A 27,197-nucleotide genomic window follows, 5' to 3' on the forward strand; every position below is an offset into this window, starting at 1 on the left:
AGGGGTGGCTGCGGCCGGGCACAGACAGGCCTTAGGCTTAAGTAGCAGCTATTCAAGAGCTGACATGAACTAATTTATGAGAAATTGTTTTTAGCAGGTGCTAACCTGTCTCGACCACAGATAATAGGGTAGTTGCTATTGGGAATCAAACCAAAGAGCCCTAAAACCCTAATATCATTGCGCAGTTTGCCGGAGAGCACAGCTGTTACACTGTCATCATTTCTCTCCATAGAAGACACACCAACTCCTACTGAATTCCAGCCAACTAAATGCCAGGAATTAGAGCCATGCAATTACAGAGTAGCAATTGCCGCTTCAATATTATTCAATTATATCTGTATGTGTGCACGACTGTCTGGCTGCTGGACTGCCACATGCTCCTGACGCCCTCAGTGAATCTCTGTTCTTTGCTTACCCGCTCACTTCTATTTCTGTGCTAGAGCTAAACCAAGAAGTGAGCACTTTTCCCCTTCAATCTCACGTCTCTAATAGGACTTTTCAAAACTTTGCCAGTCACCTTCCACAACAGCCTGAGGAATACTGTAGGGACATCTCTAGTAGCTGGATACAGGATATTGTATTTCTTAGTTTGTCCAGTTGAGTAATTGCTTGCAGTAGCTTTGTGGATTTGCACAACAGTTAGTTGGAAGGAAGAGAAGGGCCGGTTGGGGAATCTAAATATTTGTAGGGTGACTTACAGGAGAACCAGTTTAAAATCAACAGGTCAGGGCTTGATTCAATATCATAAATTCAGTGCTTGGAAAGAATTTATTGAGAGAAACAATGTTCAGCCTTCTGAGTTCATTTCAAAAACAGGTTTTTTTGATGCACCATATTTCACAATTAAAATAAAATGTTGCTTCGTACATTTTATCTGCAAGATACTGTTGAAGAAAAGGATGAGAATCAAAACTATTAAGCTCTCCCCTTGTTGTCTGTTATTCTAGAGAAGGCATTCCTGGAGGAGATGCTCTTCAACAGCACTATAGAGCTGGATCAGCAAGCTCGGTTCTCACCCTGGAAATCATCTGTCTGCATCAGGTAGCAGCAGAGAACTGAGCCTGGAGAGAAGCTTGCCTGGGCAGCAGCCTGTGCTGTGAGCGGTGAACTCTGCTTGTCAGCCTGGCATCTTTCACTAGCACCAAATTTGCTGTGAGGATGAAAAAAATGAAGTTAGAATGCAGCTGAGAGTGAGCATATGTTGGAAGTTCAGCTTAGGTAATGCATTAAGCTCTTCAAGAGTGGTTTCTCTTTCTTCTCAATGTAAATAAATACTCATGATAGCCCCAGACATATTCATTTTCTTGCAATTCTCCCTCTTCCTTATCAGAGGTGGTGTCCTGTGCATTATTGACGCAAGCTCATTTGTGAAACTGTGCTCTTGTCCATATGTGCAAGTCACTTAATAAGATGAGAAGCAATGTGTAAAATAACAGGAGTGTTGATGTAAGGTTCTCAAATGGCCAGCACTGGGATTAAAAGTTAATGGCCTATTGACACAGAATATTTACTGCTGAGCAATGCAAGAGTTCCAGTAACACCAGTACAGGGTTGTTTTGGATGGCTGCATGCTTTTTTTTTTTTTTTTTATCATCATTTGATTGGCAAAATGTATCTTATTGTGTCTGTTATGGAGTCTCTTTCTATGGTTTTGGGGAAGTTTTCACTTTGAAGGAAACAATCTGAAGTAAGAAAAGACCCTCTAAAATCATAGCAGTTTTTTGAAAGACCTGGTGGGATTGTTACAGCTAATAACTCCTTTAGATTTGCTTGATAAGATAATTACAAGGAAAATCAGATTTTGTGCTTTGGGGTATAAATTGATCAAAAAAATCTTTCCCTTGCACAACTGTCTAGTTAAGTATTCAAAATGCAAATGCATGAGCATGGGAGTTAGTGTCATTTCCCCATCCTTGGAAGCATCGGTAGCAGCCAGCGGGAGCAGCAGAGTGGACCAGCCCGGATCCAAGGGAAGCAGTGGCTGAGTGGGACAGCACCAGCCTGTGCTGTGACTTCGCTAGCTCTTCACAGGAGGTAAGGGGATTCCTTCTGCCTGTGTTCCTCCTGGTCAGTCTGAATCGGGTCACCAGGAACAAGCAGTGACCCAGCGCATGTCCTGTGGGACTCGATTTCTTTCTTGGACTTGCTGGGAAGTGGCACAAAGTCACAATTTGACTCTTTTGAAAGGAAGCCAGCACCACATTTTTTTTCCTCCCCCAGACTGGCTAATGTAAAGAGCATAATTTTGAAACTGAAAAAGCAGACCAGCTCCCGTTGGAGAATCCTTGCCCTAAGCTACAGGAGACCTTAAGATGTGGCAAATTGGTGGTGCTTCAGCATGCCCCAATTCAGGTATGGAATATGCATGGTTGTGCTCGGGAAAAGAAAACAAAAAACCCTTTACAGCACAGCATCAGATCAACATCAGATCTGCTCTGCTGCTGCTAGCATCATCCCACTGATGTGTGCTCCCCATGCAGGCACCTGGAGCCACAGGCTTCAGCTGCTCCAGCCCTGCAGCTCCCCTGAGCACCAACACCACTTTTTTTTCTGTGGAGACCATGTGAGTTAGCAACAACTGAGCTTGACCCTCTGCTCCCAAACTGGGGATTAAACTAATTGTGTTTCTGTGCTAACTGAGCAGATTTGACCCAGACTTGACAAAACAAGCTGGAGTGAATGAGCAAAGTTTTAGAATAACTCTTCCAAGATCACCAGTTCTTTGGGGGGAATGTTCCCTAGACTAGTTTTTTAATAGCAGTGCACTTTACACAAGTCTTTACAGCAAAATGCTCCCAGGATATGTAATCAACAGAGCTGCTGACTCCAAAACTACCTCCATGTAAATAAGGCAATGTGTTTTAAATAAAGGCTTAGTGCTCTACAGGAGGCAGAGGGGTTATAGTGGCCAGGATGGGAAACACAGTGAAAAATCAGCTCCGTTTCCCCAAATGACTCTGTGGGTGCTGGTCAGGACTGAAGCAATGTGCACTTCGTAGTCCTTTCTTGATCACTTACATAGATTCATTATCTTTACAGCTCATGTACGTATTTCCTGACTGATTCCTACAGGAATTCCTGTATGTGCTACTCTTTCAAGCAAAACAAACGAAAAAGGCAGTGAGAAAAGACAGGCTCATTTACTGCACTGAGAAGAGTGTGCTGGCACACTGCTGTGGGCAGGAATGCCAGTACTGAGATATACGTGCATGGATGTAAAGCAAATATAGCCTTATAGATGCAGATGCATGAGTGCTAACAGAAACTCATCTACACATACGCAGATTTTACAAATCAACAAAGATACGTATACACCCATGTGCCAATCTGAATAAAACAGTGTGATTTATGCTCATTCTTGCTTACAGACAGGTACTTGTGCCCTTCTACATGTGCACAGACACGTATGCAGATGCCACACAATTTTAGAACACGTAGCACATGCACGCAGACATCTGTTGGTGAGTTCTGGGCAAAACAGTGAGCTGACCTCTAAGTCTAGGCAAGTGATCTGAAACCTAGAAGTAGCAAGGCTGGGGCTTTTAATGAAGTGAATGAGAAATGAAAAAAGAGAGTTTGAAAGTGCCTGGTGCTGTGATACATAATTGATGAGACTCTAAGCAGGGCTTCAGCGTCTAATAAATTATTAAACACTGACTCATTAGGGAAAGATTTCATTATAGGATAATTTAATTAAATGATAGGCAAAAAGAGGAAAGAGCTTTAAGGGACTGAGTCCTTCTGTTTTTTCCACCATGACACTGATGATTTAAAGACAGAGGAGGTGAGAAATGATCCTGGAGGTGGGGAAGTTATTTACTGTGATTCTGAGCATGAGAGGTCTGATCTCTGTTTCCTCAACGTTTCCATTTTCATCTACCAAAGTGGCCGTGGACTTTTGTTGTGCTGGTTTAAAGGCATTTTGTAGGCATTTCCCTGGTGTAAGACTGCTGACGCTGCAGGGCAGCTGGGAGTTGACCCCGGTGATGCTGTCCCCAGTGGTGGCAGAAATGAGGTTAATGGCCGTGGCCCCTGGAGCCTGCAGGGCTGGGGTTGTGGCTGAGGACTGGCTTCACTCCCTGGGGCTCTGATGGGACAAAGACAGGGTGACTGCTGGGTCCCTCAGCAGCTCCTGGGAGCCACCACCCTGCTCCAGGGGACAAGAGTGCATCTAGTTTTCATTTGACATTTTCAACATTAGGACAAAATTTGTAGTAAGAGTGTCATTTTATTCTGTTTTCCTGCAGGGTGCTTTTTACCCAGATGAGTTTATTGCTCCATCTTGGCTAGGCAAGGACATCAGAAAGGGCGATTGGAAGGAGACAGCGGTCAGGTCAGAGAGAGCCTCAGGACGGCAGCAACTGTGAGCTGAGCAACCCAAGGGGACTTTCTTCTGCATCTGTGGTTCATCTCTGCCTGTGCTGGTGAAGGTTAGTGAACCTCATTGAGTTCTTTGCCCCCTCTTTTTGCTTAAACAAGGTCTGAAACAAGTGTATCTCCAAACCTGTTGGGTTATTTGTTTGCTTTGCTTGGGACTGTGAGTGGGACAGTTGTCCAGCTGCTCTCTCTGCACAAGGAGGTTTTCAAGATGGAACAGACAAGGTCAGGTGCATCCAAACTGATAAATAAAACAAGAACTTCCAATATGACAAGCATAGCAGAAGCAGAAAATCCTAATTTCCAAGCAGCTACATTCAGTATCTATTTTACTTTGGAAGGATGCATGCAGCTGTCTAACATTTGCTCGAGCCCTCAATTTTGGGCCCCATTTCAATTCCTTCAAGCTTTCCTAGAACCAAAATGTGTCTGAAAAGTATGCTAAATTAAGACTAAAGTTTTGCAAAAGCTGTGGGGTTACTGCAAAACCAACAATACCTAATTATATGTATTTATTTATTTATTTGCATAATGTAAAGATAAAGAGGACATAAAAAATCTTTTCAGTTGAAAGAATCTGCTCATTTATTCACCAAGAAAGCAAGGTGAAGGAAAGAAAGATGAATGTAGAGGTGACAAAGGCACATGGGGCTGCATTAATAAAAGGGCAGCCAGGAGGTTGGAGAAAATGGTTATTTTCCTCTGTTCCACGCTTCCTGGAGTGAAATACTGGTTCTGGGCTCCCCATTTCAAGACACTGATAAACTGGAGGGCGTCCACAGTGCAGGGCCTCTAGGATGGTCAGGAGGCTGGAGCAAGCAGCTTGGTGAGAGCTGTGAAAGGCTAATGGGCATCTTAATTGCTTCTAATTACCAGGCTGTTCATAAGGACTGTAATGGGTAATTTTATCCTTCCAAGGGTATTTCTGGCAATCAGATTGAAATAAAATGCTCAGCTAGATGTGGTTCTTAAGTGAAGAGTAAATGGGAAAAATACCTTTGTCTTTTATCATGAGAAGGGAATTCATAAATATAAGCTCCTACTTAACTGCAGTCATTTGCCAGCAGACTATCCACAGCTCTTCCCTAGAAATTCTGATCTTTTTGGGGCATTTGTTTGCTAGTTGTGACAGAAAACAGGAAATAGCTGGGATTTTGTGCTGGAATGCAATCCTGTGGTGTGGTCAGAAATTTGGGAAGTCACCCAGAAATGCCAACTTTTTATTATTACTCAGAAAAGAGAAAGCCAAGGGGAAAAAAAAAAAGAAAAAAGAAAAAAAAAAGCCTGTCAGACAAAGGAGAAATCTGACAACATCTATCTCTTTAAAATCACCTGTAATTGCCTGAGAGAAAGGAAGCTGGTCCAAAAAGCACTTATGTGCACTATGAGAAGAGATCATTCTGTCTGAGACTGACTGTGTCAGATTCGGTTCAGAGTCTCATTGGATCCTGCCACAAAGTTGAGAATAAACATGAAAGAAAAAGACAAAAGACTTAGAAAAAGTATTTTCTGCAGAGAAAGTCAAAACCAAGCTATTTCATCTAAAAAAAAAAATGAGATGATTGAAAGTAAGAGCTGTTGGCTTACTGGCAGAGCCTGTTCAGGTTAGCATGGAAGCTGCTGCTCTGCTAAGGTGGGGAGGAGACCTGCGGCAGCCAAAGGGGCTGTCAGATTGAAAAAAAATAAATGAAGTTTTGTAATCGTACCTGAACCTGTTTTAACTCCTGTTCAAAATTTAGGAACCTACTCATAAACCTGGTAAGTCCCTTTAACTGGAGGCCTGGGAAATGAAGCTGGGATGCTTAATTTCAATAGATAAGCAAGTAAAAAACAATTAAGCAAAGATATGATGGGACAGATAAAGCAAATCACTAAAATGACAAAAATTAGTGTCTTCCAAATCATATTATTGAACAGTCTTGCAGCAGCCTGATGGATGCTCATTAATTCCATTACTTTTGAGTGTTGTTCACTGGTGAACTGGCTGAACTTGGTGCTAGGTGCTTTGCACAGGAACACAGTCTCCTTCATCTCTGAAGAGCTCAATCTTTGGTGTTATATTTTCTTCTCAATCTCTACCTGAATGAATTTAAAATTCCTTTTCTTCAAATGTTCTTTGAGGGATCTTTCCCTTTGAGCATTTCTTGCTACTGTGTACAAACTACCTAGGATCAGAATGTGGCTAGATGCGATGGGTCACATCTTCCTTCCCCTGGATGACAACGAGCATCAACCATTTCATTTCAGAAGGGAGAACAGGCGCTCCCATTCTTATCAATGTCAGAAGAATTACTTTTCTGATTACTTTTACTTACTCTCAGCAACAATTTTGGAAACAAGACAGTCAATGAAGCTTAAGAAAACTGTCTCGACAATGGAAATTAATATTTTGCATGACTGCTCAAGTGCAGCATTTGCTCACTTCTAAGAATTCAGTAACAGTGCTACAAACAGCTCTCAAAATCCCTGAGTTTTATGCTGTGAATTTTGAATTGCCAGAGATTTATATGTTTGGCTTAGCCTGCATAGACGCTTAGTAGATGATGGTCTGGTCTGCAGAGTGAGCGGTAAAATTTCTAAGGAAAGGTGTTTCTGAGGAGACTTTCAGGGAGATCTGAAATCCTGTGGATTGTCTGTCCAGCTGATGGATCAGGCTTTTCATCTGGGATGAGGAAAAAAAGAGGTCTGAAATGGTTAAAGAGGAGGGATAGAGGTGAGGAGACGTACTACTCCCATTACTCAGGCTTTGCAAACATTCACATTTGGCTGTACATGCACAAGACCAATTTTTTTTTTCTCTCATTTACCCCAGAATAAATCTGGAGTCAGTCTACAAACGTCCATAGCTACCTTCTTGCTTCCAAACCAGTCTCTTTTTTTTTTTTTTTTTTTTTTTTTTTTTTAGACCTTCTCCTCAGCTCAGCCCATCCTCAAAGGCTTTGCACCACAGCCCAGGTAAGCCTTTACCTACTACTTCTGCAAACTCTAGTTACAGAAGAGCTAACATTCATCCTGGCGCTCCTTCTCAGGGCTCATCACTGCAGTGATGTTGGCATGACAGCTTGCAGACTACATTTTTCCTGGCCATCCTGGTGACAGGGGATTACTGCAGCCAAGCTGGAGTTGGCATGAGCCACCAGAGCCAGGCTGGCAGGAGCACAGTGGTGACACGTGGTCCTGGCAAGGCAGGTGTCGCAGCTTCCAAGTCCACCAAGCCCTCTTGCCCTCTCACTGAACTTGCATGAAGGTTATTGGGAACCCTGTTCCTCAATGAAACTGGTTTCAAGTGCAAGTGCCCTTTTCTGCCTTCTTTTAGCTGAATACTGGGATATTCTTTGATCCTTAATGGCAAATAACTAGAAGAGAGTTTATCTGATGGTCATTTGAAAAGCTTTAGATAACTACGTTTTTTTCCTGTCACTCCCACAGTTTCATTCAATGATCTTTAGAAGCTATGTCACCATCTCCTGTCTCAACTTCTTCAAATATAAAACACAGAAGTCTCCCAGACATGCTGTGAAACTCACTGGTTGCTTAAAACTTGCCTGGGATGGTCCTTTGCACCCATGGCACCTTTTGAGCCAAAGGCCTCAAGCTGCCTTGCACATATTACATCACCCCAAGGCCTGGAAATAAGGCAAAGAAGATTGATTCAAGAAGTGTGAGGGCAGGACAGACAGACACCCATCTCAGCAGTGCCACCACCTGAACAAATGTGCGGAGGGTGGTGATCCTGCCCCACAAGCAGCCCAGGGCCTCGTGCTTCTGCTGGAGAGATCTGACAGTGAGGTGCTTCTGATGGCAGGGAGAAGTGACTGCAGCATGCTGCGGAGGCTGTTGACATTCTTCCCCAGAGCCAGCTGCCCTACACAGAGGTTTGATAAATAGACTCTGCAAAGCCTTGAGAAACTTTTTGGGTGGAAGTCGTGGTGGCAGAGTAGTCTTTAACATTATTATTCTTCGTTGTTATCATAATGATTGTTTTGAAAGATTTGACTTGCTGTTTTTCAAAGAGATTTTCTATCTGATATGCAGGAACCCACCCCGAGGGGGAGGAAGAGCCTGCTCAGTGAAAGGCTCCCAGTTACAGCCCAGAGGGGCAGAGACAAGCCCCTCTTTTATTTTGCTAGTCTACCTGCTTTGCAGGCTGATGAAGGGATTTAAAACCTCTCAGTCTCTCCATTTCAGAGGTGAAACGTAGGGCTTTTTTTTTTTCTCTTTCTCTCTGTGACCTCCAGGAAGCTTGGCACATTCCTTAAGTAAGATTGACCCCAAGTTCCTTTTTCTGATGTTTTTGGATTAAGCCAGTCTTGGCATTCATGTGGGCTATGATACAGTCAGCATTCCCCAACTGTGATAGTTTGTCATGGGTCAGCACAAGTGAAAGTCTGTTCAGCAGAAGGTCGCAGTGTTGCAGCAGGACTTCCTGCAGATTAATACTGAAATAAGTTAAAGCAAGAAAAGGGGAGCAAGTCTGAGGAGGCTGAAACCCTGCGGGTGCTGCAGACCATCCCTGATGTGCTGTGACACGCTCAGAAATGCATTAAGAGCTGGTTTATGAACAGAACATCTCTTGGGGATTTCTGGCTCCCTCACAGACTGCACAACTCCCCTGTTGTCCCATGCTGGTCTGTGCAGAGTGTATTTCTGTGACACAGGCTGTTGCTCCAAAGATGTTAAGGCCAATTACACATCTTCCATTAATCACCTAAATTCTCAGCTTGCTAACCATAGCTTTACTTCTAATTGAAATCAGACAAAGGAAGCTGGAAGTGCAGGAATAAATGCTGCCTGGCGTACAGCAGGAGGCACTGCTGTCTCGTTGTGTTAAGATCAGAGGTCTGACATCTCATCTCTTTGTTGGTGAACCAGGTATGTGGCCTGTGAGACCCCAAGGAATGCATTTGTGGCACTGCACCAGAGGCAGATAGTAAGCTTAGATTCATGGATCTTAATCTTCCTTGAGCAGTGCTTGATTCTGCTTAGATGTGTATATATCATAGCACTGATAAATTCATAGCATCTTGTACTCCTGCTGACATTAATTATGATTTCTACGGGTTATTGGTGAATGTGGATGTATCTATGGCTTCTTCTTTTTTTTTTTCTCTCCCCTTCTTTTTATAGTTGATTGAGAAGGTTGCAAGAGTTTTAGGGGTTTAATTTATTTTCTGCCCATCGATGTTTCTAAGTTAAGAAACTCAGAACAGTGTCATGAACAGTTTTATGGCTTGATGGTTAGATTTGGGAAGAGCTTTTTTTGATTTAGAGAACTTGGAGTCCTTACATCTTATCTGAGCAGTGAAAGTGCTGGATCTTTAAAAAAGAAATTCTTTCTTCATTCACCACTGGAATTACTGCTGTTTTGAAAAAGAAAAAAAAAATGTTTGGGATTTCTGAACAAAAATCTCATTTATGCTAGAGTTTCGTTCTCCCTCCAGTGTTGCCTCTTCCTCCTGACCTTTTCCAGCATCTTCTTTCCCAAGACCACCTCTAAAGGTTTAGAGGCACTGGAGCAGTTTGGAGCAGGACTTGCTGGCAGAAGTCAAACGAACAAATGAGTCCAGGTGCCAGAGAAATGAGGGCTGGATATTCATAAATGGAAAAATACAAAAACATTCAAAATGCAGCGTTAAGAGGAACCTTAAGCAATCACTTGCTGGGGCCAAAGTTAGAGTTAGCTGCCTCTGGGGCACCCTGCCCTTCCAGGAGCCCTTCCTTTGCAGGCAATACAGTGGCATCATCATTAATTTTCTTGCTGTGTCTCATTCTGGTTGAAACATTGCAAAGTGCCTTTTGTGAGTTTCTTCAGTTTTGATTTTTGTAAAATAGATTGCCAGGATAGGCCATATTTCATATGAAAAAAAAACAGAGCAGAAGAAGGAGTGGAATCAGTGGAGTGGAGTGAGAAGAGAGCTCTAAAACTCCAGAGACCTTTCAGTTAACTGTCCTAAGGGGCACAATAAATAGCTATCACAAGCCCCATTTTTCACCCCTCACTAAGTATTCCAGTCCAGTTGTAGTTATTGATGGTGATTCTGAAGCTGAGCAAGACTTCACCATTTGTAGCACTTGAGTAAGTCAGTGAAAGAATAAATGCAGAGCTGCTAGACAGAGTACAGACCATAGCCAAGAAAACTGCACTTTTGGCTCCAAACATTATTTTCCAACCCCCTTCATAAGTCAGAGACTTGCCAGATCCCCACTTAGCTACTTAAATTATTGTATGTAACACCTGAAATCAAATGTAGACATGACTTTGTCTTTAAGCAGGGAGTCAGGTTTAAAATTATGGCACCTAAGAGCCAAGGGAAATTTTCTAGGTGCTAAATTTGGCTCTGGAGCTGCCATTTCCCAGCACAGCAGAATAGTTCACCCCAGTCCAGGAGGTCACAGCAAAACATGAATGAAGGTGTTAATGTAAAACACCAAAACGACAGCCTTCGTGATTTATGGAGCTGACTTTGCTTTCTAGGAACTAAGAACAGGATTCATTAGAGATGAAGATGGAAAAATAGTTTACATGTTTTTCATGTCACAAGGCTTAGATGTGCAGTTTGTTGCTGCCACTGGTAGTTGTGGACACTGCAGATGAGATGTTTTTTGGTGCTTCATGGAGGATCCACAGACTGTGGCCCTGGCAGGACTGGAGGGGCTCTACCAGGCAGGGAACAAGGAAAAAGAAGGACACACGGGCCTCTGTGGAGCGAAAGTAAATGGAGCAAAAGCCTGTCTCTGTTGCCAGTCTCCAGGACAGAAGTGCTCCTGTTCTCAGCATCCCCCCTTTGCTGCAGAGGTCTTGGGTGGCTGTAGGTCAGGCAGGACAGGTGTACCTGCAGTTGTTGAGGTCTCCAGCTGGTGAAAAGCCTCAGGCATGCACTTACTGAAAGGGAGCGGGCAGTGCAGGGCAAGGAGGGACAGATAACAGCACTCCTTCCTCTCCTTCCCACATGAGCATCAGTCTTGTCCTGGGTGCTTTATGCCGCAGGATGGGAAGTTGTACTGCTTCAAGGTCTCTCCCCATTATTCCTATTGCAGTCCTGATGGCTTTATCTACTGAAAGGCTCTGTGATGCTGAAATATAGCAGAAAAGGGGGAGAAACACATGCCTGCATTTGAAAGATTGGAGAGCAGGTAACCAGAATATTTAAGCATTCCTGTTATTGCACAGGGATGAGACCTCTCATGCCCTGGATGGCCCTGTGATGCTGTAGAGCTGCTGTAACTACAAGCTCCTGAGGCTCTGACCTCAGCCACAACAGGGAAAAAAAAAAAAAAAAGCCCTAGAAAGAGTTTTCCTGCCATAGATCCTTTTCTGCCCTTGGTATCTGTAAGTTACGGTGGATGACCGCAGTGTGAAGGTAAACCTTGCGTTGACATGGAGAGTGATGAATAGTTTCTATCCTGAAATCCAATCTCTGAAATTGATTGCACCATCACAGTAAATCCATTACTGGAGCAACCCATTTTACCAATACCACATTTCAATAATTTATTTCAGAATAAAAGGCTTTTTAAAGTATCAGATGAAATTAAGACCAGTTCTTTGATACCTGTAAATACTGGAAGCCCTGCTTCAGATGGAAGTGTCATAGATACTTCCTGAAAGCAAAATTATATTTCATATAGCTAACTGGGGGGGGTTGGGGGGAGGGAGAAGGGAGGAGGGGGAAGGTCTAGGTGAAATGGGAGGTATCTCATTAAATGTTAGCAAGGATAACTAGGATTTGTATCAGCTTCTTAATTCTTCTTGTTAAGGTTTTCAGTTCGTAGCTATCTGTAGAACTGGTTGTTTAGCTCAGATATTATCTGTGGCTAGCTCTTAGGAGTCTATGTGTTCCTCAAGAAAGCATTGCCTACAGATCCATTAGATCTGCACAGTCCAAAAGCTGCTTTCTGATCCTACATGCCTGTGTGTGTTGACCTGGGTGGAGAAACCCAGCCTACAACAGCATTGAACAGCATCAAGTGAGCCCAGAGGTCGAAGGCAGACGGATGGTCTGTCCTCAGCGTGCGTACAGGCTGCCTGCAGGGCTGGCCTCCAGGTCCTGTGCCTACGTGATACATTGCAGAGTCACCGGGAACTTATAAAGGTAAAACTGAGACAATACTCTTCGTTTATGGGTCAATTTTATCTCCATTTGAGCATTTTCAGATGTAAGCCTCTTCTAGCTGAGGAGATGATGATTTGTAGAGTTCTGTGCCTTTTCCTATAGGACTTGATATAAAGCAATATGAAAGGAGCAGCAGCACCCTGCCTGGGCACACACCTCACCTCCGCAACTGCAAACATTGCTTCGAAAAGAACTCAGCCAGCTGAGAATAGGCCCTCCCTTCTGATGAGAACATCCTTTTTTAATGGTTGGTCCCTGGTTATGATAAACACACTAACCAAAGGCTGTGCTTATAGCCACGGCTATTCCCCTGCACTACAGCTGTGCTCTGTACTGCACCCCTCGTCCAGGCAGAGCGGCGCTGATCTGTTGTAAAGCAGCCAGGGCTGGGTTTAAGGCAGTTGGAGGCTTCTGTGTTTGCTTTGTGATGCTCTGCAGCTATTGGGGCACTGGGTAATGAGATCTAAGTTTAGGAAGCTGAAAGAAGGAAAAATGTGAAAAAGGGATCTATTCCCGTATTTAATAAACACATACCATTTTATCCTCCATCTTCTGCCTGTTTACAGTACAAATAAAATGAGCCACCCTTGGTGTGACATTCCTTGCATTTTTACATCAGCTTAACCCTGGAAAAGCTTAATCCTGGTTTAATGGTCTTTTAATAGAAGTGGTCAGTAGTTTGGTAAATGTTTAAGTGACAGGTTGACAGACGTGAAGTTAACACTGTAATCCTGGCTGCAGGCCAAATGGCTACCAAGCTGGTTTTTCTTTAAACCTGATAGTGGGGCATTTATTTCCAGCTCAGCCTCAGGTTAGAAGAGGTGGCTTAGGCAGCAAAGTTTGCTCTGAATATTTACAGGTGGAAAATGGCTCTTGCACTGGGTTTTTAAGAGTTACCTTTGTGTGGTGTGAAGCATTTCTATCCTAAACCTTTGACAGACAATTTCCTTTTCCTCTGCAGAACGTAATAACATTATTACAGGCAGGTTTGAACTCTCTGTTGAAAGGTTGTCTTTCTCTTGAACCCTGTAGACTTTCTCTGTAGGTGATTGCTATTATATCAAGAACTTCAGAAGCAGAGTACTATATGGAAATTTCACAGAGGAAGAAGGTAATTATAATTATTGTACAGAACAGCATCTCTGCCCACCAAACATCTTGAATACATTTCTCACAAAATCAGGTGTACGTTTAGAACTGAGCCTTTGTGGCAAAGCCTTGGCTGCAGAGCTGAAGCCCTTCAGTAAAGCTGAACCCAGATGCCTCCACATCTTGTCACCTCCCTGAGCCAGCTCCTGCCCTGGCTCCAGCAGATCCCTCCCTGGCTGTGCCTGTGCTAGTAGCACACAGCACTGCTCATGCAGCCAAGGACCAAAGTGAAATGAGTTAAAAGAAAAAGACTGATGCCTCAGACTGCCTTTGAGACCAGTGCAGTTCTTGGAAGAGATAGATGCTGATCTCAGGCTCTGCAGAGGCACCGAACATCCCTTTCTCCCTCTGCCCTGGTGTCCAGATGCCTACAGGAATGCTGCAGCAGCCCTGTAACCTCCGACATGCCATCACTTAATTTAGTGCATTTCTCATGTCAGTAGTTCTCTGAGAAGGATTGAAACAATTTCTTTTATGTTCCAGACTGTATTTTGTTTAGGTTGACCTGTTAAACAGTAAGTTTTAATTTTATGGGAACAGTTTCTCAGCTTTTTGGGGGGAAGGGTCCAACAGATTCATTACTTGCTACCAGCTTACGTGGGAAGCAGTGAGGTAGCATGAGCAGATGGCTTGAATATATTTCAACTGCTAAAAGAAACTTTATATTTTTTAAAATTTACACACCATATTTTTTAGCTATGCTTTATTTTCCCCTTCATTTTGGAATTTTCCCTGCTAAGATTTTTGTTATATGTTCAGTGTGTGTGTGTATGTTTGAATATATGTCTGTATATCAAGTATGTTCAGCTTGGAATGACCTATTCACAGAGGGATAGCTTTGAAAAAAAGTCTCTCCCCGTGATTGACAGTTGCACTCAGACCGTGGGGATTATGGGAGATCAATGAGGATTATCTCATTTACTTTCATTAACCCTTGAGTTTACTTTGCTGGGTTTCTTCCACATGCCACTCAGCTGAATGTTAACAGTTTCTTTTAGCAGTCAACTGTGCTGCCAAATTCAAAGGCTCTTTTTTAAAGATGTGTTTCAGTGCTCCAAAATGGTTAGACATAAAAAGAGATACTTAATGTTAAGTACCAGTAAGAATTGATGCTCTGCACTGCTATTAAAAACCTGTTTCAGAATATACTATCAAATTATTTCATCCTGATGGAATCAGAAATTTAACTCTTATAGGTGCTTTCTTCCTGACATCCTACAGTTTCTTTTTAGGAACTTTTGAAATAAAATTGAACAGAAAATTTAATTCTCTTCCACTATTGCAAGCGGTTCAATGTTTGTCTGTTTAAATTTGGTACTTTCATGCATCACATGTTCTAAAACATTCCTGGTGGTGTTCAAGCCATGCATCTAATTACTGCTGGTGAGAGATACCAGAGTGAGACCTTCAGGGAGCTGAGAAGAAAAAAACAGGTAGAAGTGATGGTCCTTGGAGGACCCACGCTTCATTCTGGGCCTTCTTGTGAAGGTGCTGACAAGAGCCAGATTGTACCAGCAAGATGGTGGGTTTATTTTTGTTGATATCTAGCCAACATCTACAGGAGAGAAATCCTCCATGGTATCACCACTGCTAAAGCCAAATCAACTTCTGGCAGTTTTAAAAGCTTGGAATGAGAAGTTTGCTGAAGGAGCTCATTTTGCCTTTACAGTCCTATTGGCAGGACATGCTCCTCTGTTCAGACTTGAAGGAGGAAGACATCAAAATTTTTCTGATTGCAAATGTGCGGTGTATGAATAACTTTCCACTTCTTTTCTATCCTTTCTCTCCCAAGACCAAGAACAAAACAAAGACAGTACCTGAAATGTGAAACTTTCTGGTATCTTGGAAGAAATGAGTTTCTTTGTTGAAAACTGTGCAGCACAGTTGCATGTGTGAGTGCATATTACATGTATAATACTAATAACAAAACATCGAGAGAAAGCTGCTTAATCCCCCTTCTGCTCCCATGAGACTCTTCTGGGGGAACATCCAGTTTTGGAATATGTGGAACTAAATGCAGAATGGATATGTATATCCACGGAGGCTGAGCTCAGCCCAGAATCCCCTGGATTAAAGGCTGGATGTAATTTTCATTGTTCATGCTTTGCACAACTGTCTACTGTATTTCAAATCCCATGTTATCCACTTGCAGTTCATGAGTGAAAGATACGACTGGATGTGTCTGGACAGATGCTACACTGTACAGTGCTCCGCTGAGAAAATGGCTTTGCTGCTTGAGGCTTGGGTCATAGGATCCTATTTTCAGCAAGCACTAAAAAATTATTTACATGTAGGTAAGCAGAAGCTCAATGTTAGATTTTGGTGTGCAAACTTACGTACTTCTAAAATGCTCTTATAAAGTGCAAACAACATGGCAATGATACCAAGAGAACTAAGTTTATTTTAGTAAGTTATTTGATAAAATTAACGATATTGTTGACAGTAATTAAAATGATAAGAAATATGAACAGGTTTTGTTGTTGTTGTTGTTGTTGTTGTTTTTTAACAGAATCTTATTAACTTTTAGGAATGTCACAGAACCTCTTTTTATGATCTCAGCATGTGACTGAATGAGTTACAAATAGCAATTCTCAATGTCATGGAAGTTACTGAAGCCAGTGAGACATCTTTACTTGAAGGAAAACGATGTAAGTAAAGGTGTGCTGAATCACGGCTCTGGGAATTAGCCTGGTAAAACAGAGAAGGTCCCTCCAGGCACACAGTGCTTTGTGCTATTGTATAAATTTTTTTCTAAAACATGACTGTGTCAAATATGCCTAAAAAAAAAAGTAATTGGAAAATCCTGGTTAGGCACTTTGTGTGTCATCTGCCAATGCAGGGCTGTGCAGGCAGACATGGAATTCCGAAGCCATAGGAATTGAGGTGCACAAGACAAATCTTATTTTAAAAATCAACTTTCTATTTCCAAACTCATCTCCAGTCTTCTGATTTTATTTTATTTTTTAATTTATATCTGAAAGCATTTGCTCTCCTTGGTGTTTTCTTTGGTATTTCAAAAGCATCCAGCTGGAATTCGCAACTACCTTTATCTAAGACCCTCATTGCAGTCTGGTTGGGCATGTCCTTTAGTTAAACAAATAAACCCTGCAATGTTTGGGAATGAAGGAACATCAGATGTCAGAGGCAGCTTCATGTTCTGGAGAAACTTTTTTTGAGGTGTTTAAAAACCGTGTCCTGCCAGTGGGAGGATGTCAGCAGAGTTCCTGATGAGTGCAGGTGCCTGTGACTCCTCTGTGGTTAGGAAATTAAGAAACACAGCAAAGCCAAACCATTTTCTGCCTTAGCAACTCATCCCAAGTGCAAGAAGTAGAGATTTCCTTCAGGTTACACAGTTACTTACTCTCCAGTCAACCAATTAGTGCCAGACAAGGCAGTGACATCTGGATTTGGTTAGTAGAGCATTAGCCGTTCATTGGGATGTTTTGACTGGACTCTTCAATGGGATTTATTGTACTTTATAGTTGTTTATTTTCCAATCAGAGTCAGCCTTTAATTCAAGATTGCTGCTTCAGCCCCTTCTGAGTGAAAAGAAACACAAAGAAAGAGTCTCCTCTGACTCTTAGGTAGAGAGGGTTTCTCAGCAATTATACACAGGCTTAAAACACCAGAGGGCAGACAAAGTAAACAGGGTGCTTACTGCCCACTGATCAGCAGAGCTGAGGTGGCAAGAGGATGAGGCATGGTGGCAACCGAGCAGGTATGTCTGAAAATACATCTGGCACTTCTTGCTTTAAAAATAAAGGTTATTCATCTGAAGCGGGAAGAAAATACAAAAAGTGGTTTCTGCATTTAGGCTTGGCTACAGAATAGCTCCAGCAGAAGCAAGAACAGCGTGCTCACACCTCTGTGACCCTCAGACCCCACACCTCCAAGAGCCAAAATTCAGCATCTGTAAACCTCCCTCTCACCTGCAGAGGTGGCTTCCAGGGAAGCGTACTTTGTCAGTGAGATGATGTTTTTGTCGTGGGTTCTCTCTTTGGGGTTGGAATGAATTCTAAAAGGCATTTTGCTTGTTCAGACCAGGGAGCTTCCATCACTTGCAGTGGTGATGAACACAGGCCGCATTCACTTGACCTGATGGTGGCATCTGGCTCCATTTGATCGGCTGGGTGAGCACCCTCGCTCTCCTGTGTGTAAGGTGGCCGGCAGGCGCCCACCCAGCCAGCCTGCAGGAGGCCTAGGCGCAGGAGGCTTTATTTCCCTGAATGGAAATCAGTTTCTCGGAGGCACACCTGGTATTCCTCAAAATCCCAGCACTACCTCATTGCCTCACCATAAAATAGCTAAGTGCAACCGAGGAGCAATTGCACGGTGTCCTCCAGCCTACACAAACAGCCGTAACTCTGGGGCTCTCCAAGAAGATGTTGGCACACTGGTGAGGTGTCCCGTGCTGCTGATGGATGGAGCAGCAGGTCCTCAGTGAAGCCCCCACCCATGCACCATGGCCAGCCGGCAGACCTCCGCCAATGCTTCCCCTCGTTCAGCAAGCCCCAGGAGCTGCACAAGTCTCATTCAGCACAGTTTGGCAGACCTTCAGACTTACCTCCAGCCAAAAACCATGCAGCTGCAGACTCACCATGGCTACCTAGAATCCACCAGGATAACAGCACTCTCGACTTGTTTATTGCCCAGCTCTACTTGTTCTATTTTTTATTTTTTAATATTTTCTGGACCAAAGTCCAGCAAAAGTGCATGTGTCTATGCTGACCACATTTCAGTTCCTAATTCTAATTGGACAGAAAACTGGGATTGTTTTTATCCCCTCTTCCCTCCTTCCTTCCTTCCTTCCTTCCTTCCTTCCTTCCTTCCTTCCTTCCTTCCTTCCTTCCTTCCTTCCTTCCTTCCTTCCTTCCTTCCTTCCTTCCTTCCTTCCTTCCTTCCTTCCTTCCTTCCTTCCTTCCTTCCTTTTTTTCCTTTTCCTTTTCCTTTTCCTTTTCCCTTACTTTTTTTTTTTTTTCCTTTTCTATCTTTTTCTTTCTTTATCAGTGTTTTCTTTGGGTCTGTGTTGAGCTGCTCCAGTGATATTCAGACAAGATTAAATATTTTGCACTTAACATCATTTCTGCTACATTTTTCCTATTGTACTCAACTTGTACTTCAGCAGCAGCCTAGCTGGCCTTTTCCTAAGTCCATTCTGAAATGAAAATGGCTTTAAGCTCACAAATAGAAGAGCCCAACAACTTAATCTGAGAGCAGATACAGAGACTTGATGTGTTACCAAATATGTCAAAAAAATAACTGAAGACCGAGAGTCCTGAGGGCATCGCATTGGCATTCTAAATTGGGTAATAGATAGGACGTTTGTTTTTTACTCACCGCTGCACTGGTAATTGTTGGTTTTATACCACAAATTTGATCGTATGGAGCATGCAGTATTTGACCTCTCCTTTCCCTTCCCTCCAACCTCTTGCACATGCTGTTCCAGCGTGCTGGCATTGAGGACTGATGTTAAGAGAGACCACATGGAGTGTTTCAGATTATAGGCAGTGGAGGTGATCTTAATTCATTCTGATGTGCTCGTGCTTTCTATGTGTGTCTGCAATGTCATCAAGAGCTTCTGAGGGAAACTGCTAACCTTGCAGCCTGTCATTTTTAATGGAGGGAATAACAAGTAAAATCACCTAATTTGCTATGAACGTGAAGTGGCAAATTAAAAATGCCTGTGTCATCACATTTGTCTGGAGGTATTTCCTGACCAAACAAAGCCCCAGCTAATAAAGTGTATTCCAGATTTTCACTACATAATGTGGGTTGTTACATAATAAAGTCTCAACGCTTCTGGCCCCACTAGAATCCATTTGGGAAACCTCTGAAGCTCAACTGTTTGGAGGGGCAGAAAGTATTTGGGCTTATTAGGTCTCCATGCAGTGGAGGGGCTGTATGTACAGTGCAAATTTTATAGATTTGTCTTGGCCAGACTTTTGCCGTTGCTGTGTCTTTCTCATGGCTGCCAAGGTTTGGAAATCAGTGCAGTACATGCTACAAGGAAAACTTTTGTCCCTTGGTTCCCCCCCCTTCCATCCATATAGAAGCTGAAGGTCTTTATATTTGAACTAAATATTTAAATGCTCTGTTATTCAGACAAATGAGAACATGATCTTGGGCCTGAGCTGTGGAATTAATGTCAATACAGCGGAATATTTCAGCTGACCTAATGTGTGTGTGTTGGGATTATGCCAATTGTCAGGTGTGTTTGCACATGAGAAAACTCTTTGCTTTCACCAGAGTGGCTTGGAAATCTGCTGTTAAGGCTACTGAAAGCTTTGACTTTGAGTCTCTGGTGGACGGGGGCGCTGGCTTGGGGAGACCCAGTTAGTTCTCAGCTGCCCTTTGAAGATGTGTGGGATATCCTTCATCCCATCTTCCGCGCTAATAATAATCAGACCAAATGCCACAAGTTATAAAAATGCTACCCCAAATGGTTTGTGTTTCTTCATTATTTTTGTTTCTTATTTTCATTTCTGGAAAAAGCCATCAGCAGTTAATTTCTATTGATATATTTAAGAAAAAAAAAAAAAAAGCATCAGAAAACCCTAATGTGCCCACATTTACTTTGGATGAAATAACATATGTGTCAGCTGCAGGCTTCTGGCATCTGAACTCAGAGGTTACGTAAAGAATGAGAGAAGCTGAACCCATGGAAGAAATGTGCCTGGACTTATTGCCTGCACCCTTCTGCTGAGGTTCAGCAGGGCTGGTAACCCTGTAAAAATCCCAGGGAGAAAAGGGCGTTAAGGAATTAGCACCTCAATGTGCAGTGATGGGAACATGTGGAAAACATTGCAGCTCAGGAGGGTGTTTTGAAGCCTTGATGTGAAAAGAGGTTTCCCATGTAGACCCCGAAGGTGAAAGCTCTCTCTGCTTCGTCAAGGCACCACTGCTGGGCAGTGATGGCTGCAGGAGCAGCCATGTGAAACGGGTGATTTAAAAGCAAGATCAGGAGGCTGGTAAAAGAAAGAAAAGAAAGAAGGAAGGAAGGAAGGAAGGAAGGAAGGAAGGAAGGAAGGAAGGAAGGAAGGAAGGAAGGAAGGAAGGAAGGAAGGAAGGAAGGAAGGAAAAGAAAGAAAAAGAAAGAAAGAAAGAAAGAAAGAAAGAAAGAAAGAAAGAAAGAAAGAAAGAAAGAAAGAAAGAAAGAAAGAAAGAAAGAAAGAAAGAAAGAAAGAAAGAAAGAAAGAAAGAAAGAAAGAAAGAAAGAAAGAAAGAAAGAAAGAAAGAAAGAAAGAAAGAAAGAAAGAAAGAAAGAAAGAAAGAAAGAAAGAAAGAAAGAAAGAAAGAAAGAAAGAAAGAAAGAAAGAAAGAAAGAAAGAAAGAAAGAAAGAAAGAAAGAAAGAAAGAAAGAAAGAAAGAAAGAAAGAAAGAAAGAAAAGTAAAATGAGATGGAAAAATGGCAGAACACACAGAAGTTCTCACTAAAAGATGAGCCGCAGTATCTGTGTCACTGGAGACTCTGGGCCACGGGGAAGTTCATTTGAGGGCGCTCTGCACAGTGTGAGAGATATTGCTAATGGCAGCCTCACAGTTGTTGGAGTTTATCCATTGCCATCTGTCTTTATTTTGCACATCCTACTCAGAGAGATGCCACAAATCATAATGACTTGGTGCGTCATCCCCACTCCTCCTCTAGGGCTGCGCAGTGTGTGTGGCTGGCAGCGCCCGAGCAAAGCACTCGCAGCCAGGAGGGCAGGAGCGAGGGCTTCCCAAGGAGGCTGGGGCTGCGTTGTTTGCCCTGCAGCAGCTCTAGCGCTCTAAAGGTCACAGTGAATTGAGAATAGGAGCCCTAGTGAGGCAAGATAGTTAGACAAAATATCTGGCTGCTTGTGCCTTTTTTTTTTTCCTTTTTTTTTTTTTTTTTTTTTTTTTTCCTGTGGGCTGGTGCTGGGCTCCAACTGTGGTCTTCAGAAAGCTGCTGCAGGTGCGCTGCCAGCTGATAATGAGAGTCTGTCCCATCAGCCTGGCTGGAAAAAAAAAAAGCTCTTCCAAGGGAGTGATGTCTGATGGCCAAGGAAGCGTGGCATGCTTTGAAAAATGACTTTTGCACATGAAGTTGCCAGCATAAGTCATCTTAGTCAGCACTTCTTCCTCCATACATTAATTTTACTCTTCTACAACACTGCTTTGCTTAAGATAACAAAATCAAAATTTTTAACAAGAGAGAGAAAAGCAGCATAAGGCAGGAAGCAGATCTTAGCAAGGACAAGCAGACATGATAGTAAAGAAAACAAATGCCATCTCTGAACAGTTTGATGATGTCTGATGGGAGTTTTCAGATTTAAGGCAAATTTTTGGGACTTCCCTGCAGCCACATTTCAGTAAATGTACTTGTCTGATTTTATTATAGTTACAATTTTTTTTTTCTTCCATTATACTTAGATTTTTTTCCGATTTGCTGTAACATTTATCTGGGCAAGGGTCATAAAGATTCGTGTTTTCATAGGAGGACTGACTGGTGGGGTTGAGCTTGAACCTCTTGCTGCTGAAATGCCAAGAATGAGGTTGTTGGTGGTGAATCCTTAGGTTTGAACCCAACTGACGTGCACGTATCCATGCAACCAGCAGCTATCCGGTCCCTTAAGGGGTCTCAGTTCACTGGCAGTGCTTTGTCTTTTCTCTAAAGTATTAATTTCATGAGACATAACTTCAGGAAAAAAACCAATTGCTGTATGCCAGTCCTTTTCCCCATTGCAAAATAACAAAAAGATGCCCCAAACTGGGAAGAATTCTTGTTCTGCTTCCCGGTTTTCTTTTCTTTTAGGGCAGCAGGTTGGGGAAAAAGTATTCCTTCTTGTGCTGTAAACAACATGGAAAGAACAACCTGCAGCCAGGTCCCAACAGGGAAGAGGGAACATGATGTCGAGCTCCTGGCTGCAGCAAAATGGCAAATTCCAGGGTTGAAGCTGGGGATGCCAGGCTGGGCTGGGGAAAAGGCTGAACCTGAGCGATGTGTGACCGCAGAGCCAGCAAGCAAGCCCCAGGGGCCCTGATTACACAGGGATTTGCTGTTGGTGAGGGAACTCTGATGGTAGCCACTGATGTGCCTTATGTGGCACAAGGAGAGAGAAGTGCTCCATAGACCAGCAGTGCCTGCAAGTGGTATCGACACCAAATCTGGGCTCTGCCATGGCCAAGCTGTGGTCCCCAACATGATGGGGTGCTTGCAGGGAGTGTGTCCAGTAGCAATGCCAATACACAGGAAATCAAGAGATAAAACAATAATTTTGGCAAACCTAGAGACACGAGTAGCTTACTAGATATCACTCTTGCTTTACTCCCAGATGTCTAATAAGCCTTAGAAAATGGTCCCTGAGTAGCCTGGATCATGATTATGGAATTCAGCATTATCATAGTTCTGACAACTGATAGCTTGAGTTTAATTTCTTTTTTAATTAATTAATTAATTAATTAATTTTTTTCTTGAGCCTCCTCACCTTTGTTCTTCCTGGGAGAGCTGAGTCCAGGCAGTAACTGGGAGAACTGAAGGAAGCATCTTCCCAGCCTGTCTGCTTCACCCCTGCAGTCTAAGGTTTGCAAATGTGCTGTGTTCATAGCTATTTTTAATTAGCTGACACAACTTGAGGCCTCTTGAGAATTTAGGAGAGTTTATTGCCCATATAGGAACAAAACTATCCCTTTTGTCTTTGCTTCCATTGATCAGCCCTGTTGGCTGCAGGGGCAGAAGAGAGGAGCCCCATGCCAAGCTGGGGGAGCCTGCTGACCCTCACCTCTTCCATACATCCTCGGGCTCTTTTTTCCCTTGCTCTTCAATCTTACTTATATAGCAAAAAAGCTCTTCTAGACAAGACATCCAAATATCTGATTTACAATAAATGAAAGCATCAGCAAACTGCTTGAACCATCTTCTGAGGATGGGAACAGCTCTGTTCCCTGGGGGATGCTCCCTGCATCAATTTGGATGTGTATGTACATGTGTTGACACAAAGCAGAGAGAAAAATACAAAGTATGTAATGGCCGAGTCACATTTTCTACTCTTAATGAAGACTGTGTTCAGCTGGAGAAGAGCATCCAGTGCTGGTGTAAGTATGAGAGCATTGCAGAATGGAGTAATTCTTCCCAAAATAAAGTTTGCAAGCCTGGAGAAGTCAGCACTGAAGTCCAAAAGTTCCTAAATGCTCCTAGACAAGGAATAACACAGCAGTGCCAGAGAAACAGCCTCCAGTTTGATGTGATGCCTTTCACACATTGTGAAAACAGAGGCACTTCAGAATAACGTTTTTAACCCAGATTAAATTGTGCTGATCTTAAAAACTCAGGAGGGCCCTCCTGACACTGCTGTCCCCGAGTCCTGGGGCTGTACAGCACAAAGTGGGATCGCACGAGCCGACCTTCCACAGTTCTTGTGCACAGCCTAAAGTGGCTCTGCTGGAGGGCTTGTCCAGCTGTCTGGCCACAGGATGCACAGGTCAGGACAAGAACAAATTGGGAAATCCAGTGAGACAGAAAAAATGGAGAGAAGCCATAGGCCAGAGGAACGCTTTCCTTCCTACAACTGAGCCTTCCCTACCTTTTCCACCTGGATCAGTAACATGACGGGACCTTGCAAAGGAGTTCAGAAGGGTTTTTCTCTCCCGATCTCTGGTTTCAGCACCCTGGGAATATCGCCAGCCTCCAGCGCTGGCTTCTCGCAGCAGAACCACGTGAGCTCCGGAAGCTCTGCTCCAGGTCTCAGATAGGGAAGCTGAGTGCTCGAGTCAACACTTCAAATTTATTGATGTCTTGCACAAATATTTATGGGGCCATTTCCTCCCCCAGTGGCAGGCAGGGAGCCAGCAAGCCTGCTAATTTATGGCATGCTATTTATTGACAGAAACACATAATTGTTTTACGTTTAAGGAGAAATCTGTGGGTGCTGTGGCACAGGGAAAGGATGCCTGAGCTGGGAGCTTGGTGAGAGAGGGGAAGTGTGGGGGGCTTTGTAGCAAAGCCATTTCCTAATACAGGACATCCATTTCCTAATACAGCACATCGGGGCAGTGTGACGTGCCAGCACGGGGACCCAGGGAGCACCCAGCTCCCTCAGTCCCTCTTTGCTCCTTGCTGTTCTTCCCCAGCAAACTGCCCTGGCTGCAAGGGGGCTTGGAGCAGAGGCCTCAGCACCCAGCGGCCACCCTGGACCTGCCATCCGGGTAATTTGACAGAAATACCGATGTGTCCTGACAGCCAACCCGGACTGAATTTCCCAGATCTCGTATACCCAGCCAAGGTCTCTTCACACTGAAAACAGGTGGCTCTCAGCTCTGGAAATGTGTGTCTAAACGCAGAGGTGCTGCAGGCCTGCAGGCTTCTGGCTCCAGGGGCTGCCTCCTGAGGTAGGCTCGGTGCTACTTGCAGTCCCCAGCCTGCAGCCACCCAGGGCCACGGGTGATGGAGCAACAAAATACTGCTGGGCCATTACAAATCCAGCATGCGCAAACTAGAGGGAGCAGGAAGGCTTTGTCAGAACACAGTGACATCTCCTCATCCCTGTGGTGTGAGGATGGGCTTTTTAAATGCAGCCTGGCTGTGCTTTCTCTTTGGCACAGCTTCCTCGTGAGGTGTGTCACTGGCACCAGGAGCAGGGCAGAGGGTGAGCAGGAGCTGGGCTCACCTTGGGGGTGAGCAATGCAAAGCCCGTTAGACTTGTGCCAGGAAGGTGCCAGCCCAGCACCTGGGCATGGGAGGACACCAAGGTGACAGAAAGCCACCTCTGCCCACCCTCCCCCCCAAGGGACACATCTCCCCAAAGCTCGCACAGAGTCTAACCAACATGTTGACTTTTTGCTTGTGCCTAATCACATGCCAGAGAAAAGTCACCAAAACTGTACGTCCCGTAACTCTATTATAAAAATGCAATAAAGTAAAAGCATCTTTACAATGCCCCCGTTGAAGTGGATTTTTAACTAGCTTTGTCATGGGCATGTAAAAAATAAAAAAGCACAAGCATTAATTTAAAACAGAAACAATATTACAGTAACTCTGTGTATAGTGAGAGTTTCAATTTTAATTTTAGTTCATTATCTTTTTCCTTATTAAGAAAGGTAAATCTGTTTTGTGTTTTCATTATTTCATTAGTTCAAGAAACCTCATCAGTAACCATGAAAACTGCCAGCATAAATAGCACAATTTTCATATGTGAGATGGAATAATTTGCTTAACCACCTATTCAGCAGAGGCTGGAGCTAACAATTAGAGAAAGCAGCGTGAATCGAAAATAAGTTACAATTGATTGTGTTTCAGTGGAAATGAAGTTTGGAATGTGCTAATTGGATTTCACTTACACATCTGAGCCACAGTAAGTTGACATGAGACTTGGGACACCTTGTGAAAGAAGACTCTTCTTAGGAAATGTACAAAAATTGTTTAATATAATATTTAAAACACAATTAAAGCAACATGCTAATGACACCCTCACTTCTCAGAACTGACTGGTGACATCTTCTTCTAGGATTTACTCCAAGATGGAAAACTGAAGAAATGCTCTGCAGGAGGAGACACTGTGTGCCCTGGAAGTGCTTATGAGCTGAATCACTTTGGAGTGAGTGCTTTAGGACTTTCATAATTTCAGTACTGTTTTGGCCCATATGTCCATTCCAAAATTAGGTGCATATGGGGGTTATGCTTTCTCTGTCACACCCGGCTCTCCCCAGCAGGTGTGAGCCTTCACGGGCAGGCAGTTCCACTTCCTCCACAAGCCTGTCATCTGCTCCTTTTTTAAAGCTTTTGCAAAACATCATTCATTATATTCTCTTTAATGTGTAATTATGGTTAGAAAAGTGATACACAAAGCCAGGTCTTGGATCTGCAGCTGACTGGCTCTTTACAGGTTGGGCAGAGGTGATCTGTTCAAGCCATCACACTGTTAGGTAAGAGCTATAAACCAGCAGTGCTTTCTCAGGGGATTAGCACCAAACTCTGTTACCCCTTGCCCTACCTAGTGATTTTTCCTACATCCTTACTGCAAAACAGCAGAGCTTGCCGCACAACCTGGGCAGACAAACATTTGGATACTGGCAGAGCTCTTGCTAGCACAACACAGAGCTCAGGGGAGGTGAATTTATCCTGGGCTGCAGCTCATCCATCAGCCCATGCTGAGCGCAGTGCTGGTGATGGGCAGCCCATGGCTGAAATCTGAGCTTGCTCAGCCGCAGAGAGCGGGGCTTCCCTGTGCCACCCAGCCATCTGCTGCGTGACACCGCCTTCACTGGCGTTAGACCACATTGGCTCATCTCTCCTAAGAGAACACTTTCCACCTTAATTGCTCCCAATCCCTTCCCTGCTCCTATGGTGTCTGCCAGAGGGACCAAGTGTGAACTAAGTAACAGTAACGTAGTACTGTGCTCCTGGTGCCAGTCGTGCATCTGCTCCCTCCGGCCAGGCTGCATGCATCCTCATCTTTTATTGCTTAAGCACCCCTATTTCCCCTTTTCAAAGGGTGAACTTTGGTTCTTTCCACTCACAGGGCAGGCTCTGGCCTCAGAACCCCAAATTTCAGCTTTCTGCTGTGACTGCTGGTGGGTTTGCCCTCTCCGAGCCTGTGACCA

The 27,197-nt window shown here is 43.6% G+C and overlaps 1 long non-coding RNA gene across 2 annotated transcripts; it reads left to right on the forward strand.

The window, feature by feature from the left end:
• Positions 1 to 1,855: 1,855 nt before the first annotated feature.
• LOC119713392 (uncharacterized) lies at positions 1,856 to 20,116 on the forward strand. 2 transcript variants are annotated; one of them, XR_011804538.1, is made up of 5 exons: positions 1,856 to 2,034; positions 4,248 to 4,430; positions 7,283 to 7,332; positions 15,793 to 15,934; positions 16,168 to 20,116. It is a non-coding gene; the product is annotated as an uncharacterized lncRNA (long non-coding RNA). The 2 variants fall into 2 exon arrangements; XR_011804537.1 differs by lacking the exon at positions 1,856 to 2,034 and adding an exon at positions 2,221 to 2,352.
• The last annotated feature ends 7,081 nt before the right edge of the window (positions 20,117 to 27,197 follow it).

The sequence above is a fragment of the Anas platyrhynchos genome, chromosome 21 (assembly GCF_047663525.1).
Source record: "Anas platyrhynchos isolate ZD024472 breed Pekin duck chromosome 21, IASCAAS_PekinDuck_T2T, whole genome shotgun sequence".
Classification (NCBI taxonomy): Eukaryota; Metazoa; Chordata; class Aves; order Anseriformes; family Anatidae; genus Anas; species Anas platyrhynchos.